General features: G+C 31.5%; 1 long non-coding RNA gene across 1 annotated transcript; it reads right to left on the bottom strand.

The window, feature by feature from the left end:
* Positions 1–16,075: 16,075 nt before the first annotated feature.
* Positions 16,076–17,419, bottom strand: LOC149546811 (uncharacterized). Its single transcript, XR_016354377.1, has 2 exons — positions 17,135–17,419; positions 16,076–16,914 (listed from the first exon to the last, which is right to left on the bottom strand). It is a non-coding gene; the product is annotated as an uncharacterized LOC149546811 (long non-coding RNA).
* Between the last annotated feature and the right edge of the window lie 991 nt (positions 17,420–18,410).

The following is an 18,410-nucleotide window of genomic DNA, read 5'->3' as shown; positions in this document are numbered from 1 at the left end:
TTACCAAGATGGTACTCTGAAAATTTGTCAAAGCTTATTAACGAGTCTCCAGCCGTTGTTTTGCCGGACGCAATAGTTGATTTTGCGGTTCGCCCACACATGTTCCCTATGTAAACCAAAAACTAACTGAGAATTTCTGTGTGCTCCAAACCACAAACCAGGGGCTTATTTGAACCTCAAGAGCTCCCCCTCCTGTGGGGTTTGAAAGCCAAGATGAAGCCACCTGTCGTGAAGCATCTCAATTATTAGCTACTTGCGCGAATGATGTGCTGGATTGGGAGTCGTTAACTACTAGTCTACACCTGAAACGAAATGTTGGCAACATGTATCAAGGGAAACACATCAGATATGTCGCGTTCATAGGTAACCAGACATTGTTTATACTATAAAATAATGCCCAGTATACTGATTTTAAAAAGAAATAAACAATAACTCTGTAACTGTGTCAGAAGTTGTTAACATACTGTTTTTTTTTCCCTCTTAGAATAGAATCTAGTTGGCTTTTATATTATCACCCTCCTGAGAAGGTGATCGCTATAAAGGAACTCAAAAACCGAGGAATACATGGTATAGATTTACTCCAGAGACATCGGAGTATACGTACACCGTTGGGTGTATCACTAATTTGAGCTTTCTCCCCTTATACCTGCCGTAATAATCACATTTAAAAATTGATTCGTGGTTCACCGTTTAAGTAATTTCTTAGTGTGGTTATTGGAATGTTAGGAAAGCATGAGTAGTTTAGGATGTTATAAGGTCTAACGATCATTTTTTTAATGTCTTATTGTACTTCCGGCTCATATTGAATTTTTTCTCTTCTAAATATTGGCCAATTTTTTTTTTTTAAAAATCTTCCTTATATATTACATAACACATTAAGATTGGTTTGATTAAAATATATGAACAAGTGCTACATAGTAGCTTGTATTCATCTTTGCTAATATAAAATAGTTGTTACATTTTAACTATATTATAGTAACTCATAATTACATTTCTTATTAATGACTATTTTTTAACTTTTTCAATTATTAAATATGTACAACTCAAAAAAAAAAATCATACAATGTTATTTTTATTTATTAAGAAAGCATGCTTGCTTAAAATCCACTCAAGACCCCAACCATATGAGCCAATGAAGTTCAAATAAATTAATTTTTTAAAAATTAGAAATTAAAAATTTCACAAATAAACATTGCAAATTTTTAAAAAAAATAATACTTACATCTAGTTGGTATATTGAAAGGATTAATCACTAGTTGTTAAATATCAGTTATTGCAATAGTATATTGCCTACAACAATAATATGAATAAGGTCATTTTCTAATTTTTTTTATGGTTACTTCTGTTATTAATTATTAATTTATGTTGTTGCACTTTTAAAAAATACTACATTAATTTGAAAAAATTATATTAGTAGGTTAAATATTGGTAAATTTTTAAAATATTTTTTAAGAAAGAAAATACTTATAATAATTTAGTTATTATATAACTTAATAAATAAATATAAATTAGGAAATTTAAAGAAACAAAAAATAAAACAAGAATACTATATTGCTTTGATTAACTATTTTAATTTTTTAACAGTTTTTTAATCATGTATTTTATTAATTTTTCTAGATTTTATAGTAAAATTACTTATGACTTTCATTTTTATTTTACCCTTTTAAAAGATTTTTTCTTTATCTTTCTTTAAAAACAAGTTAAATAAATGAAATGAAATAAAAGACATTTCAAATTATTTTCATAACTTTACTTTTAAATACAATACATTACATTTTATAGTTTGTGTAATAACTCTTCATTAGTTTAAGATTTTTATTTCCATTACAATTTTCTATAAAGGCAAGTACATGCCACTACGTGGCACTTGTTTGTATTGGTTTATCTTTAATCTAAGTATTATTGAGTAGAATAATCTATTTATGCGTAAATGTTGATAAAATAATAGGAATTTGAATTTTATCAATTTCATTATTTTAGTATAATTTGTAGGTGCAATGATATTATAAATTTAAATTTAAATTTAAGTGGATTTAAGGTAACTAATTTTCCAAGTCATTGAGTATTAGTTAAATTATGAAAAATATATAGATTGCAAGGTTTTGAAATTAAAAATCATTCAAAAATTGAAGCTCACCTAGGAATTAAAACATATAAAACCCAATAGTCAAATACAACACATACTAACCTAGCACCTTTCTTAATTTAAAAAACTCATACATCGTAGTATCCCAATATCTATTGATAACCAGTAAACTACGAGTAGTTGTAAACATAATATATACAAAGCTAGTCAATACAAAAGGAGAGCTAGATCTCTTTGTTCTTCTCTTTTCCCTCATCTTGTCCAATAGCAATTGTAACCAATCATCAACTAGGAACCTATACATAGAACCAATGGTGTCCACCCTTAGCATGAAGTAGGTGAATAGTCAAAACCACCGAGTGAATAACCTTAATTGAAAACCTGACCACATCATCAAATATCCTTTCAACAACCTCTTCCCTCTCTTCGAGTTTCTAAAGGCCTTTTTGATTAGGATAATCCTCTTCTTTTTTCTGGTTTTCAACTCCAAGGGTCACTTGGGCATCCTTGACCTAGCTTTTGTTGTCCTTGTGATGCTGACAAGTAGGGGAATTGAAGGTCTTTCCCTTTTCATGCACCTATTTGGAACTCTCAAGAGTATGATTTTTTAAGGTGTTTGAAACATGGGACGGAATAGGGCTTAAGTGAGTAATGGTAGGGCTAATCTCACCCTCTTTCCCTTTACTATTCATTTCAACTTCATCATCCTCATTGTATTTTTTCTTAAAATCCTTTTTATTCCTTTTCTATGGGGGTTTTCTTTTACCACTATTAGTGGATTCCAAACTAACAAGACACACGTGCTTCTCATTTTGATTTTTTAAATTATTTTTTTCCTATTCCTAAAGGACCTTTGTCTTTCACCTTTCATTTCCACATCATAATCTATAATCTAAACATCCTTCTCCATTTTAATTTGTTTAGGAATATGGTTCAAAGAGGTCTAAGGGATTTTAGGATCCACAGTAGACATAAACTCATTACAAATTTGAGTTGTTAAGGTGGAAATAACAAGATTAGGGAGAATAAGGGAAATGTCATTTATGGAAATTTAAGAGTTTGAACATAAGGGCCTGATGAAGGATATTATAAGGTTTACCTTATTTCATCCTTTTCCTAACCTTGAAGATATTATCCTCCATCGAGTGTAGAATAAGATATGAGAATGAAATTAGATCGTGATTCCTAAAATGGTTCAAAATGGGGAAGTGGTAGTAGTAAAAATATTGGAACCTACCTTATAAAGTTATGTAACCCATATTTTCATAACATACCTCTTTCTAGGGAAATGGTAGGGACATTCCCACAAATCCACCATTTTCAAGGCTCAGGCTATCACTGGGACAGAGAAACTGGTTAATGTTGGCTTCATCTAAAACCCTTGTCTGCTTTCACCATTTCCAGCCAACCAAGGAAAGGCCGCCAACTTTTGTAGTGACTTTTTCATTTATGTCAAGATCCCATTAGAAACCTCATGCACTTTATTCCTTGTATTGATAAATTGCATGGACACCAACTCGTCATAGTGTATAGATTGCATGTTAAAGTATTGTATAAAAAGGAAAAAATCATAATTCATAATGATTATATAATTCTTGGTAATTGAATCATTAAATATTTTTCACATGGTAGCAATATTAATAGAGCATCAACATGACATTGACAATGACAACACTCTAGCCTTATATGGTTGCTCCAGATATATACTAGCAATCATTGATTATAAAATATTGTCTTAGATCAAGGGGATCTAACATAATAATATTCTTCACATAGAAATATCCAAATGTGTATGAGAAAGATAGGAGTGATTCATTCATTAAGAATTCAATCTCTAATATAAGTGCAATGTACAAGCAAACAACATGCTAGATTGACACCATAGGTACAAAATGAGTCAAGATTAATAGTGTCCAAACCTGAAAGTGCATAAACAAGCTTCATAGAAGAATAATATCTTAGTAATGATAAAAGAGTTTTCTATTTAGATAACAAAAAAAAATTAGATGATAGAAAATCAAGTGCTAATATTTGCAATAGTAAAGTTAACATTAAAAATAAATTAAATTATAATATTTCTTTTTGAGATTGTGCTTCATTACTGAATTTATATATTTGATATGTATCCACACACCATTTTATTATGTTTCGTTCATTATTCTTGCATTATATTTTAAGTATCCTATTTTTTTCAATATTACTAAAGTATTTTATGTAATAACCCATAAATTATTCTTTTGAATATGATTTGTATTAGGTTTTAAGTTACAAGTAGTCTATGATAAAGACTGATAAATAATTAATTTGAATGTTATTTTTTTATTTTAATTTTCAAATTATTAATAAATTTAATTCCTTAATGAATTAATCTATGTAACATCAAGAAATTGATAATACCAAGGAAAAAGGAGGTAACATCTTTCACAAAGTTCTTATTCCTATCTAGTAGTGGGTCATAATAATAATAATAATAGAACATATCTTGGTTATGATGATAACAATAATTTACTAACTTCTTGGGACACTAGAATAAGAATAAATAAAAGATAGTTCACAAAAAGAATATGATTTGACATTCATAAGAGAATTATGATAAATGAATAGGTATATGAAGAATTTCATGGTCAACAAGAAATATAAAAATTATCTAAAAATAGAAATATAATATTCAGGTTAGAGGACAAAAGGATAAATAAACAAGAATTGGAGATGTGTCAAATAAGACATGAAAGTGTCAAACTAGGTGCATCATTAAGGAGAATGATGAATCAAATAATTCATTAGAAAGCCCCTTAACATCATAAATTAACAAGAATGAATTATTTTCCATAAGATTTCAAATTTTTATATTTCTATTAGGATTCAACTATGTAGTTTTCAAGTCAAACTAGTTGACACTTGTTGCATGAGTACTAGTTCATATGAACCCATCTCTCATAAGAATGAATGGAACACTTATCACACATTGAATCTAGTTGATTCTCATAGAGGTGAAGCATTCAAAATTTTGATGAGGTCTTCGATCCATGTACCATGTGATCTTGAGTAGACTTCACCTTTACAAGCATTACCTAGATCCAACGAGTGTTAAGTGTTTCATTCATTCTCATGAGAGAAAATTTCACATGAACCACTACTCATGAAGGATGCATCAATTAGTTTTCTGTAAAAACTACAAAGTGTAATCCTGATAGCATATCTTAATTTTGATTATTGTTGAAAAAAAAATCCAACTCATTAATTGATGAGGTTAGGAGGTTTTCTAATAGATTGTTCTTAAGGAACAATACTTTCTTAAGGTTCTACAAATGGGGTTGAAACAAAACTAGGTATAACCATGGAGGAAACTTCCTAGTTAAGCATTCTTGAGCTGGAGTAGTATTCAGATGGGAGACCTCCTTAGAAGTCTTAGTGATTCATCTATGTGAATATATCTTAGATCCAAGGAGTGCTATGTGTTCCATTTATTCTCATGAGAGATGGGATCATGAAAATCACAACTAATGAAACATGGGTCAATGAGTTTGACTTGAAAACTAGATAGTTGAATCTTGATAGCAATATCAAAATTTGAATTGGTTTGTTGAAAAAGAGCTCACTTATCAATTGACAAGCTTCAAGGGATTTCTACTAAATATTTGATAAGGAACAACACTTGGTCAATATTTTACTAATGAGGTTAAAAAAGACTAGGTTTAACCAAAGGAAACTTCATAGTTAACTACACATAAGTTAGAGTAGTAATAGGATGTGAGACCTCTTGGAAAGTATCAATGCTTTACCTCAATGAGCATCACCTAGATCCAATGAGTTCTAAGTTTTTCATTCATTCTCATGAGAGATGGGTTCAAGTGAACCATTACTCATGACACATGGGTCAATGATTTTGAGTAAAAAACTAAATAGTTAATGTATAGAGAAATACCTTACCTATTAAATATTTGTCAGATGGTAGACATACCACTATAACATCAACATGACATTTACACTCAAAAAAATCCAGCCAAATATGATTTCTCAATATATCTTCAAGAATTTTTGTTCTTTTATTTACTATATTAGATCAAGGGAGCCTAACTATATGAAATTCATTACATAGAAATATCCAAAAGTGTATGAAAAACTCGTAAGCTTTTTATTATGAATTCAAATACCAATGGAAGTATAGTTTGAAAAGAAGAAACATTCTAGATTAACACCAATGGTATAAAATGAATCAAGAATAATAATATCCTAAACAATCTTAGTAGAAGGAAAATATATTAGTGATGGCATAATAGTAATCTATTCAGATTAAAACATTTCCTATGATAGAAAATCAACTGTCATTATTTGGCATAGTCAAAGCAAAATGAGAAGTAAATATAATTACTACATGTTCTTTTAAATTTGTGTTTATTTATTGAATTGATATATTAGATCCATACAACATTTAATTAAGTTTTATTCATCGTTCATGCATCATGGTTTTGTGTGCAATCCCTATATTTGACCAACATGCATTATATTATAAGTATCATATTTTATTGTAAAGGTTAGTTAAATAAATTATGTAATAGCGCTATCCTATTCTTTTGAATAAGATTTATATAATCTTTAAAATTCTAGCAATTAATATTTGATTGGTGATTAATAATTTTTGTATTATTTAAATATATTTAAAACTTAACTTCTTTATACTATCAATATATAATTAATATTTAAATTTAATATTCATTTCAAAAAATTATTCATTATAAATTTTGAAGTGATAATTTTTAATTATATTTCCTCATTAGTATATTCATGTATTATATCAATTCGATTGTAATTCTCAAATTATCTCATTAAATTCAATTTCTTGATTAATTAATATATTTAACACAAGTAATTATTAAATATAAAGTCTCATAAAGTTATTACTAAATTCTTGTAATTACTCATAATAATAGGAATAAAATAAAACAATATACTGTAGCTTGATTATGATGAACATAATAAAAACCAACCTCTATGTGGCAACTGATATAAGGTTAAAAAATTATATAATGCACTAAACAATATGATTTTTTATTGAAAATCAAATTATGATACAAGAAGTGCTATGTGAAGAATTTTATTTTCAATAAGAAATATAATAGTCAACGAAAAATTAGATAGATGTCAAATAGAAAAATTATATGTATTAATGAGTGGCATGGTCAATCTAATTATTCCAATATTTTTCATATTTTATAAATTCTAAACAAAAACTATATTTCTCCTAAACCGTTAGGAATATAGAAAATAAAAAAGTCTACTATTTTATCCAAGGGAGAATAAGATTTTTAAAATAACATAAATATATTAAAAAATTACTAGGTATATGATGCTAAAGCCCTAAAAAACAAGTGTAACTTAGTGGCTTGCATTTTCCCTGAGTTGTAATAGTGAGTTGCCATAAGTTACACTATTTTAAGATAAAAAAATTAATAGAAAATAGTGATTTGTAATGATGCTATTTTATATAAATTAATCAATTGTTAGTTAAGATTAAAAAAATTGTCATAAATATTTAAAGAAAAAAAGTTTTTAATAAAAAATATATATAATTTTAAAAAAATGTACAATGTCAGTGTCATCGAAACTTAACTTCCAAAGGAGTGGATGGTTCTATGGTTGATAATGGAGGTGGTTTGGCAGATGTTGTAGGAAAAGGAGAAGCTCAAATGGATAACATAACTAAGGGGAAAAATCAATGAGATAATATAGGAAAAGGAAAAGCTCAAATCTAGGATAAGGATGGATTTACCACTGGTCACCCACAAGATAAGTGGTGTGGTTAGAAGGGGCCTTTGAAATATCAATAATCTAATTTGGGTTTTAATCATTTTGAGGTGCTGGATAGTATGCTTTTAGAGGAGGGTATTCCTCCTAGTATTTATTTTGATCCAATTTTCTCAAATGGGGAACTTCCACTTGAAGCCGCTTGTGGGCCATCCTAGGTTGTGCTACACTAGAAGAATGAAGTCCTTATAGCTCCTTAGTTTGAAGCTTCAGTGACATTTGTGGTGCTTGAGGATAATGACATTGTTTAGGCTGAATTGGTTAAGGATGTGCTAGCAATGGGTGAGGGTGAGGGGTCTCCTCCCCCCTTGGGATTGATGTATAGACCGCTTAAGTGAGTTTCCTTTACTCCTCTAAGGAGTGGGTGTATACTAGATTAGGAGAAGATTAAACTCAAAGGATATATATTGATAGAGTCTAGGTTAGTGAAATAATTGGATGTTCATTTCCCCCAATCTACTCAATGATGATTATTCTCTCATGGAATGTTAGGGGGTTGAATAGAATCCCTAGATAAAAGGCTATTCAGAATCTAGTAGTTTATCATTCTCCTGATGTTGTTTATATCTAAGACACTAAGATCTTTGTGGAGTCTATAGTATGACATGCATCTAGTATTTGGCCTTGTGGGAAATGCCAGTTTGTTGGGGCTATGGGAAGTGCTAGTGGTTTGGCTATCTTTGGGGATCAGCAAAAAATTTCTCTCCTTGGTTGCATGTCTTCTTGCTCATCTCTCTCTATGGTGGCTTCTTCTTTGGACTTATGTGAGGTGATCATGGTTACTAATGTGTATGCCTATTTATTTTTTGGGAAAGGGGGAGCTTTGGAGGCATTTTTAGTATGTTAGAAATTGTCACCCTTTTCATCCTTGGGTCTTAGGAGGAGACTTCAATTTAGTTTTGTGTTTGGAGGAGAACCAAGGTGGTTTGGCTAGATTGGGGCCTTCTTCTACTCTTCTTCATTAGCACATAACTCTTTTGCACCTCTCCAATGTTAATCCTTCTAATGGCCTTTATACTTGGAATAATAGAAGGACTAGGGATGATGCTATCTTAGAATGTCAGGATAGATTTATTTTTTCTTGTTTCTAGGTCAATGGCACCCTTACCCTATCTTTGGAAATTCTAGACTAGAGGGGTTATGATCATTGGCCTATTAATTTTTTTTCTACTAGGGCTATTATTCTAAAGCATCCACCTTTTATGTTCTAGTTGATGTGGCTTCGTAACTCCTCTCTTCATGATTTTGTATTTTGTTGGTGGAGAGATGGAGCTCTTGCATATGGTACTTCTATGTTTTCATTTTCTAAAAGGCTTCAATATCTTATAGGGTAGCTCAAAATATAGAATAGACAAAATTTTGGGAACCTTCAATCTCTAAAGAGGCTTGCTCAGGAACATGTCGATGTCATAACTAAGAAAATTAGAGATCAAGGTTTTTCTGAGGATCTTGGAAAGGCTAAATCCCTAGCTTTTAAAGTTCTATAAGAATGGGAACTTTGAGAGGAAATTTTTTGGAAGCAAAAGGCTAGAGTTGGTTGGCTTCAAGAAGGATATAGAAACACTACGTTTTTCCATAAAAATGTGCAACCTTGCTAGAATCAGAGTACCATTTCTTCATTTGCTAATTCTCATGGTATTCAATAGTCTTCTTTGCTAGCTTTGTTCTAGGAGGCTGCTCGATACTTTTCTACCCTCTTTTTCAAGGATTCTCTTCCTCTTGATAATGAAGAAAATATTATTTTGTCTTGTATCCCTTCCCTTATTACCTAGGAAATTAATGGTTATCTCATGTGATCGATCTCTTTGGATGAGTTGGAGGAGGTGGTCTTTGGCATGCTTAAGGGCAAAGCTACTAGTTCTGATGGGTATCTAGTTGAATTCTTTCAAGTATTTTGGGACATATTTAGTCATGATTTTTTGGAGGTTGTTAAGGAATCATATTCTGGAAAGAAGATGCTTTAGGCATTGAATTCTACTTTCTTGACTCTTATTCCAAAAAGAGATGACGCTAATCAATAGGAGTTTTTTAGACCTCTTGCTTTATGTAATGTGGTTTACAAAGTCATTGCTAAGTTGATTTCTAAGAGAATTAAAATGTGGCTCCCTACTTTTATCTTAGAGGAACAAGGTGGTTTTGTTGCAAGAAGACAAATTTTGGATGGGGTGGTTATTGCTACTGAGGCTATTCACTCTATGACTAGTTTAAGGGAGTGATATATGTTTATTAAGTTGGATATGGCTAAGGTCTACGATAGAGTTAAATGGAGTTTCTTGAGGAATATCCCTTTTACCTTTATCTTTAGCTCTAATTGGGTGAGTTGGAGTATGAGTTCTATTACTTCTGCCTCTATTTCTATTTTTCTTAATGGTCAACCTTCCCAGCTATTTGATGCCTCTAGAAGTCTTGACCTCGGTGATCCACTCTCCCCCTATATTTTTATCATTATGGTTGAGGTCTTGGGAAGATTAATTAATTATCAAGTTTCCAAAAAATCTATTTAGAGATGGTGGTGGGGCAATAATTTACCTACTCTTCCTCACCTCCAATTTGTTGATGATTTTTCTCTTGTAGGATTTTCTAAGATCAAGGAAGTTGAATCCTTTTGACATACTTTGGATATTTATCTTGTGGCATCATGAAAACAATTAAATGATCACAAATCTTCTATTTATTTTTTTAACACCCCTAAATTTACTCTACAAAGGATTGCTAATATCTTAAGGTTTCAGATTGGGTCACATCCTTTGACTTATCTTGGCATCCCTATTACTATTTCTAGGAAGCCACAAATATTCTAGCATAATTTGATTAAAAAGCTTTAGGAAAAGGTAAATCATTAGACTTGGAGATGGCTCTCTACTGTTGCTCAAGTTACCCTTTTATAATCTATTATTCAAGCTCTTCCTACATATAGAAGCATCGTTAAGGCTGCTCTTGTTTACTATCTCAAGGAGTTTGATGCCCTTTCTTTGTAATTCCTTTGGAGCACTTGGTCATTTTCATAGGTCTAAATGGAGTCTAATTAGTTGGAAGACTATATGCAGGCCTACGAAGGAGGGTGGTCTTGGTCTTTGATTAACTCCCTTGAGTAGTCAAGCATTGGATGCTAAGATTTATTGGTGATGGTTCTTTGGACAAAATCAACTCTAGGCCCATATTATTACTCATAAATATTTTATAGGTGTTGATCCTTTCTCTATTTTTCAAATTTCTCTTGAAGGTCGTGGCTCTATGGTCTAGTATACTCTCAAGACTGGGGCTCTTTTAGTTAAGAGAGGTATTTTCTAGACATGTAATGGAGGATCTGAGCTTTTTCTTTGCTCCGATGCTTGGGATGGATTCCTCTCCATCTTATCTATGTACCCTCATTTTTAGACTCTCTTTGATCCTTTTCTTGTTGCTAGATGAGATAATGTGGCTAATTACATGACTCTTTATTAATTGGGGCATATTGTTGGTTATAGATGGAAGCATTCTTTAGATTGGCCTCTTGGAGAAATAGAGGTGCATCGTCAAGACGTTTCTCATATTTTTCCCTCTAGGGTGTGTTTCTATCTACTTGGACTAGATGTTTTCACTTGGGAAGGTACCTTGTTTAGTAGATATTCTATCTCCATTGTGTATCAGGAGATAACTAGACAACTATTTGGGGATGTTGAGGTCCCTTGGCAGAAACAAATTTGGAATCAATTTTCTTGGTCTAAGTACAATTTTTTCATGTGGATAGTGGTTCACAACCATTGTCTTATGTGGGATATTCTTTGCAAATGTGGATTTCAGGGTCCCTCATTTTGTCTTGTGTGGTAATGGGGAGGTATTTGTCTCCCATCTATTCTTCCATTGCACCTTTTCTACTCAGTTATGAAACCTTTGGTGGAGTGCTTGGAGTTGCTCTTATAGGGATGCTTCATCTTTTCTTGAGTTCTAGGCCCACTTGGGGAGTGTTCCCTCTAAGGCTTCCCCTCTCCATGTTGCTTGGATTGTTGGCCCATCATTCATTCTTTTGCATAACTGGCTGGAGAGGAATCAACAAATCTTTCAAGATGTCTGAATTGGTGTTATGCATCTTTGGTGGAAGATCTTGCATTATCTTACGGAAACTATTGAAGTGAAGTATGAGCTATATAGGGGTATGGATCCAACTGATATTTCTATATGAAATCATCTTAATTTTCATCTTTAGGATGGGGTTACAGCTCAATGGTATCAAAGGGTTCCCAAAAAACCTCGACAATAGGGGAAGGGATGGGTGAATTGAGAGGGGTATTGGACTCCTCCTACTACAGTTCTTAAAATTAACACTGATGGTTCTTCCTGGGTGAATCTAGGACTTGCTAGTATTGGGGGTGAAGATAAATTCCTTTTCTGAGTGCATAAGGGTTATCATACTAACATTCTTATGGAGGCTTAGGCCATTTTATATGTCATGGAACAATGTTGTTTGAGGGGATCATGCAAGATTATCTATGAGTCTGACTCCCAAGTTGTGAACTTACTTACTTTGCAGGAGATTGAGGATGTTAGTTGGCAACTGGCTATTGTTGTTAATCAAACACTTCTCTTTTGTACTTCTCTTGAAATCATTAGCTTTACTTACATTCCTCGTGAATGGAACAAAACTACTTATTGATTAGCCAAATGGGCTTTTTTTCCTGCATTTGGATGGAATACAATGGATAGGGGGTAGCTACCCCTTGATTTGTTACAAGAATTTGATGAACTTGTTGATCAAGACAAAGCTCCTTGTTCAGCTATCGTTTTTGTAATCCTTTTTGTCTTAATAATTTTTTATCCCTCTTTTTTCAATTATTTAAAAAATAATATTTTTTAATATAAATTATTTATAATGAAAAATATTTTTTTATTTTTCAAATGTAATTATTATTGTTAAAAAATTATTCCACATATTTTATGTGTTTCATCTCCTGAAATCCGTTCCTATAAGATCCAAAGTATGAGGCAATGAAGTTAAAGTTTAATATTTTTTTTATTTTTGAAATTAATATTTGACATAGAAACATTACAAACAAGAGCTAAATTGTTGTAGCTAAAGCTCCACCTATAGCAAAAAAATGTTTTGTTATGGATTTCTATGTCAATTAGAAAGATTTTTAATATGAGTTTTATCTATTGAACTTTACATTGTCATTCCTAATTTTTACAAAGAATAATTGTTTGTTTGTTTTTTAAGCATAATTTATACAAATACTATTTCAAAAAATATATTAAATACAAATGTTCAATACTTCTTGAAATATATTTCTAAGAGTAAAGGTTATTTTTGACACAATTGAATTAGGGAATAAAATTATATGCACTCATTTATTGGAATATCACTGCCAGGACATAGGTGTGATGATGCACATGATGACTCTTATCTCATTCATGATTCTACTAAAATTAGCATGGTAATTATCACTAGCAAAATGGGCTTCAAGATTGTGCTAGTCCAATACATGGAGAACAAACTATTAATAATTCTTTATAAAAATTATCAATTGCAACTTAAAGTTCAACTTCAAGTCCCTTCTACATTGGAAAAGGATCATTTAATTTGGACAATGGAACTGCATCAACCATTTGAACATGCAAGAAAACTACTCAGAAATCAAAAAAGTTTTTCCCAAAAGATACTTTAATTACTATCTAGTAAAAGCATAACTCACTTGGAAAAATATCGAACCTCTAGTGAAAGGTCTTATGGAGGAGGAAATCTTCCACCTACATTGGTTTATCCACCAAGAGTGAGGCCATAACATAAAAAAATAACTTTAAAATTTTTCACATGTCATATTCAATTGTAGAAGTTATACCATTGGGCCCAACAATACCTCAAAGTTGTTTTCTATTGTAAAAATATGACTTGTAATAAAAAATAATCATCCTAGCCAACTTTCATGAATCTCCCACACTCCACAAAGTTTGTTAGTAGTTCTTTGCATCTCTTATCAAATTTATGCTTTCCCAAATGAAAAAGTGGCTAGAATTTATGCTTTATTCACACATGAGGTAAGTCTAATTCATTTCTTTCTACCAAAGAAAACTAAACTATACCATTTCTTTTGTGTTTGAAAACAATACAGAAATACAATCCAAGATTGGACAGATGCTGGAATTGACTTATCCCTCTCAAGATATCAGCCTAATAGAAACAAAAATTCATAACAAACAATAGTGAAAGACAAGTTAGTGCATGCAAAATATAAAAGTATAAGGCAAGGCATGTGGACCATTGAACCAAATGTCTTAAAGAAATATTTTTTTTATGGCATGCAAAATATCATATTCATAAAATGCCAGCAATTATCAAATTATTTTAGCTATGTGTAGTATTCAACAAATGCCTTATGTTCACAAATAAAATTTTCCACTTTTTGCAATAGAAAACCAAAAATACTGGATTGACCAATCAGAAAGAAAAAATGAAATAACACAATCTCACTTTAATGAAATATTTTCTACAAACATAGGATAAACCTATTATGCACAATTTCCAATAAATGAATTAATAGATAAAAGAGATATGAAAACTTTAGTGTCCACCTATTTATAGGTAGGACTAAAAAAGAAAGGATTATATTAATAGTAAAAGTTAATCACTAGTTATGCACAAGTGATTGCAATACTATATTACCTACAAGAAAATATTAGAATACTGATCAACCTTCTTGATGTAGTATTGTGATGATGTTTCTTGTCAGAAGATAGAACTCCCTTGATCTATATACTTTTGAAAAATTAAAGTATTTTTCTATGTTTATATATGCTTATGCATAAGAGGGTATCCATAGTACACCTATCTATCTATGTGGATCTATCTATGTTTTTCTCTTGGACTATTTGTAAAGGTTTCTTTTCTATTAACTTGATTATTCCCATCTAGCATCTTTATCACTAGTATTTCTTCCTCTCGTTGGAATTTTTACCCTCAACTAGACCCTTATTTAGTTTCATCAACCACAAGGTGATTTGGTAATGATCTATGCAATATTTTTTTCTAGATCTTTATTATAAGTGGAGGAAGGTAGCTCATATAGATCTCTATTAATTTTCAACAATTTCAAAATGATGAAATGGACCGTTACATGTATCCCATATCAGAACATTGATAAAAGTTCACATTTGACTTGACCTTTAAATTTATAATAGATAACTTTTCTAAATAGTTGGAAACAATTGTAGGGCTTATTTCTATGTCATGTTGAGTGATCTAGGGGCACTTGGTATTTTGAGCAAGTGGTGAGAAGTCAACAATTCTAGAAAGAGAAAGGAGAAAATTGGATGCTAGCTAGTCAATCTCAAGGGAATTATATATATTGTGATGGAAGATGGAGTGAAGTATACTACTTATGTTCTTAGATTCTATTGAAGATGATAGTTTTTGGCCAAGTTAAGTGATGTAACTTATGAGTTTTTATCATAGATTTCTTCACCAAACTCAAGTCTTTCATATTGTATCTTGAAAAATATGATTCATAATTGAAAATTTCCACCCTTACAAATTATGGTTTTGAATAAGATTTTTGTCTATATTTTATGCTGCTCTGGATGCAATTCTTATTAGAACTACAATATTTTATGTGATAATCATTCATATTATTTTAAAATTGGATTTGGTTATATGTTCTTTTTGTATTTAAAATTTTTAATAGTTAAACATATATCAAAGAGTTTAGAGAATTTATGTGATTTACAACAACTAAATTTTATTGCAACTCATAAAATAATCTATTTCAAAGTATAGGGAATCTTCACACAATTTATCAAATGTCACCATGGTATTATCAAACACTTCAAAATATAATCTCTATAGGCAACAAATTGAGAGCAAAACCCTTCCAAAATATACAAGTAAAACTATTAAATATGAACCTTCAGCACAATGTTAATCTCTACATTAAACTATACCATAGCAAACCTGGGACTCCCATACTTTGAGTTTCCTTCATAGGTGACAACATCTGAAAATGGTAAAGAAATTAGCAAAATAAAAATTGAATGAACAAGAAAATGGTTAAAAACCCTCTATATAAAAACCATAATTAAAAGACGGAAGATTCTTTGCACTCCAAGAATATAATTCCATCTATCCATACTCCCAGATTTTGACTTCCCATTTATCTATCTTATAACTTAATCTTTCAAAATGTACTTTAACATCAAATTATACCATAGTGAACCTCTGACTCCCATACTCATAGGTGACAACATCAGAAAATGTTAAAGAAATTAGCAAAATAAAAATTAAATGAAAAAAAAATGGTAAAAGATCCTCTTTATAAAATCCATAATTAAAATCTGCTGATCAAGACCAAAGATTCTTTGAAGTCCAAGAATATAATTTGGTCTGTCTGTACTCCCCTGATTTTGACTTCCCATTTTCCCATCTTCTAACTTAATCTTTCAAAATGTACATTACAGTTTCTCATACTATTTTTCCCCTCCAAAACAATTTAAATGGAATTCATTGATTGAACACTAACTTTGGTTTTATCATTTACCTACATTTTACCCCTACATCCTACCTAACAATTTTAGTTAAATATATTTAAAACAAAAATCAAGAGATATAACAAAACGTTATTAAGAAAAGCTAGAATCAACTATTTTTCGGAGATAAAGGGTGAAGGAAGATAAGCTGACACAAAACCTGGTTTCGGCAAATTTCAGTCAGTAGGCCTTACTCACTTTCGACTCGCGTCTGATCACGAAGATTTTCCGTCATCGGGAAACACAGAACTTCTGTGCAGATGTCCTGCAGAAGCTCATTCCGCTCTCCCCACAAACAAGGGGGTTCATACAAACCTCAATCCCATTCGAAAAGGCCATTAGTGATTTCAAACGATTTGAGAGATTCCAGTTGAGTACCGAGTTCATTTACGCCTTCAAAACTGCTATACAAAGAGACAGATGGTTCACACAATAACTTATGGCTCGTGATTCATGAAATCAAAACCCACTGATAAACAATGCGTGGTGGCATCGTCCGAATTCAATTCCAATGCTCTCTGCATATACAACTGAACAGAAAATAACCCAAACGCACATCAGGCACATCAGGGATTAGCTACGTCTCTCTTTCTATACCGTGATTTGGAACAGAAAATGCCTCGAATGCCTCTTTATTATGAGGGTAATAACTGGAAGATTTGCGTACCTCATATTCCTCCTTGTTATTGCGAAGGTAACTATCTATTAAGATTCGCTTATACGTAACAGAGACTGAAGAAAAACATTTACCTTGTTCGTAGAGTCATCTTTTGGCATTGACTTGTTCAGGAAAGTTGAACTTGGCTTTTTCCCCTCTAATTTAATTAGCTTCATGATCACAGACAAGTGCTACCTCCTCCACTGACTTATAAGTTCCGAAACAAACCCTAATCCCCATTATCGAGTCTCTAATCTCTGCAGCCCAATTACCAGACCGACGCTTCTATGCCCACCTGAAGATCTACGGCTTCGATTTTAATTGGCACGCTTTCCTCTTCTCTGGCAATGAAGATCTACGCCTTTTGACCTAGGAAGGAGTTTCCCATACTGGTACTTCGAAAATTTGTCCAGTTTATCAACGAGTCTCTGGCAGTTGTTTTGCCCGGTATAGCCGCTGATTTTGTGGCTCGCCCACACATGTAAATCAGGAAAACTGAGGATTTCTGTGTGCTTTAAAACACAATCCAATAGGAGGGAGAGTATTCCCTCCTATTGGGTTTACTTGAACCTAGAAGTAGAGAGTATTCCCTCCTACTGGGTTTGAAAACAAAGTTGAAGCCACCTGTCGGGAATGATTGATGATTTTTTTATTGAATTATTGGGTACTTGTATGAATGATGCAAGTGTATGAACATGGTGTAGGGACATCGGAGTACACGTACATAGTTCGTTGTATTAATAATTTGAGCCCTATTTTGCGGGTTCTTTCTTCGAGTTTCTCTCTATTATAATATAATAACATTTAAAATTCGATTCTTTAGTCACGCGTCAAGGTATTCTTGTTTGTTTATATTATAGTGAAAAAGGGAACAAAACAATCAATTCTAAGGAAAATCGCACCTAGAAGGAGAAATCCAATTGTCATATTGGTGTCATCGACAACAATGGAGTTTGATGTCTCCTAGAGAAAAGAAGATGAATAGGTTAAATTTGCTAGAGATTAGAATGGTTTTTTTTGGTTATTACAATTTTAGGAAACCAATAGTAGTATAGGATGTTGTAAGGTCTAATGAATTGAAGATGAATAGGTTAAATTTGCTAGAGATTAGAATGGTTTTTTTTGGTTATTACAATCTTAGGAAACCAATAGTAGTATAGGATGTTGTAAGGTCTAATGATTTCTTTTTAGTTTGGATTTATTAGTTCAGTCGATCGATCTATAGACGGATAGATTAATGTTTTCCTCTCAGTTGTTTCCAATTAATTAACATTGGAGATTACCCTTGTACATATAAATAAAATAAATATTAATGATTATCAAGATATTTTCTTCTTCTGATAAAGTTTGTCTATTTTGGCTAAGCCG

Source organism: Cupressus sempervirens, chromosome 7, assembly GCF_028749045.1.
Source record: "Cupressus sempervirens isolate cs-2001-9-10 chromosome 7, ASM2874904v1, whole genome shotgun sequence".
NCBI classification, from domain to species: domain Eukaryota; kingdom Viridiplantae; phylum Streptophyta; class Pinopsida; order Cupressales; family Cupressaceae; genus Cupressus; species Cupressus sempervirens.
This window is presented reverse-complemented; position numbering and strand designations above follow the sequence as displayed.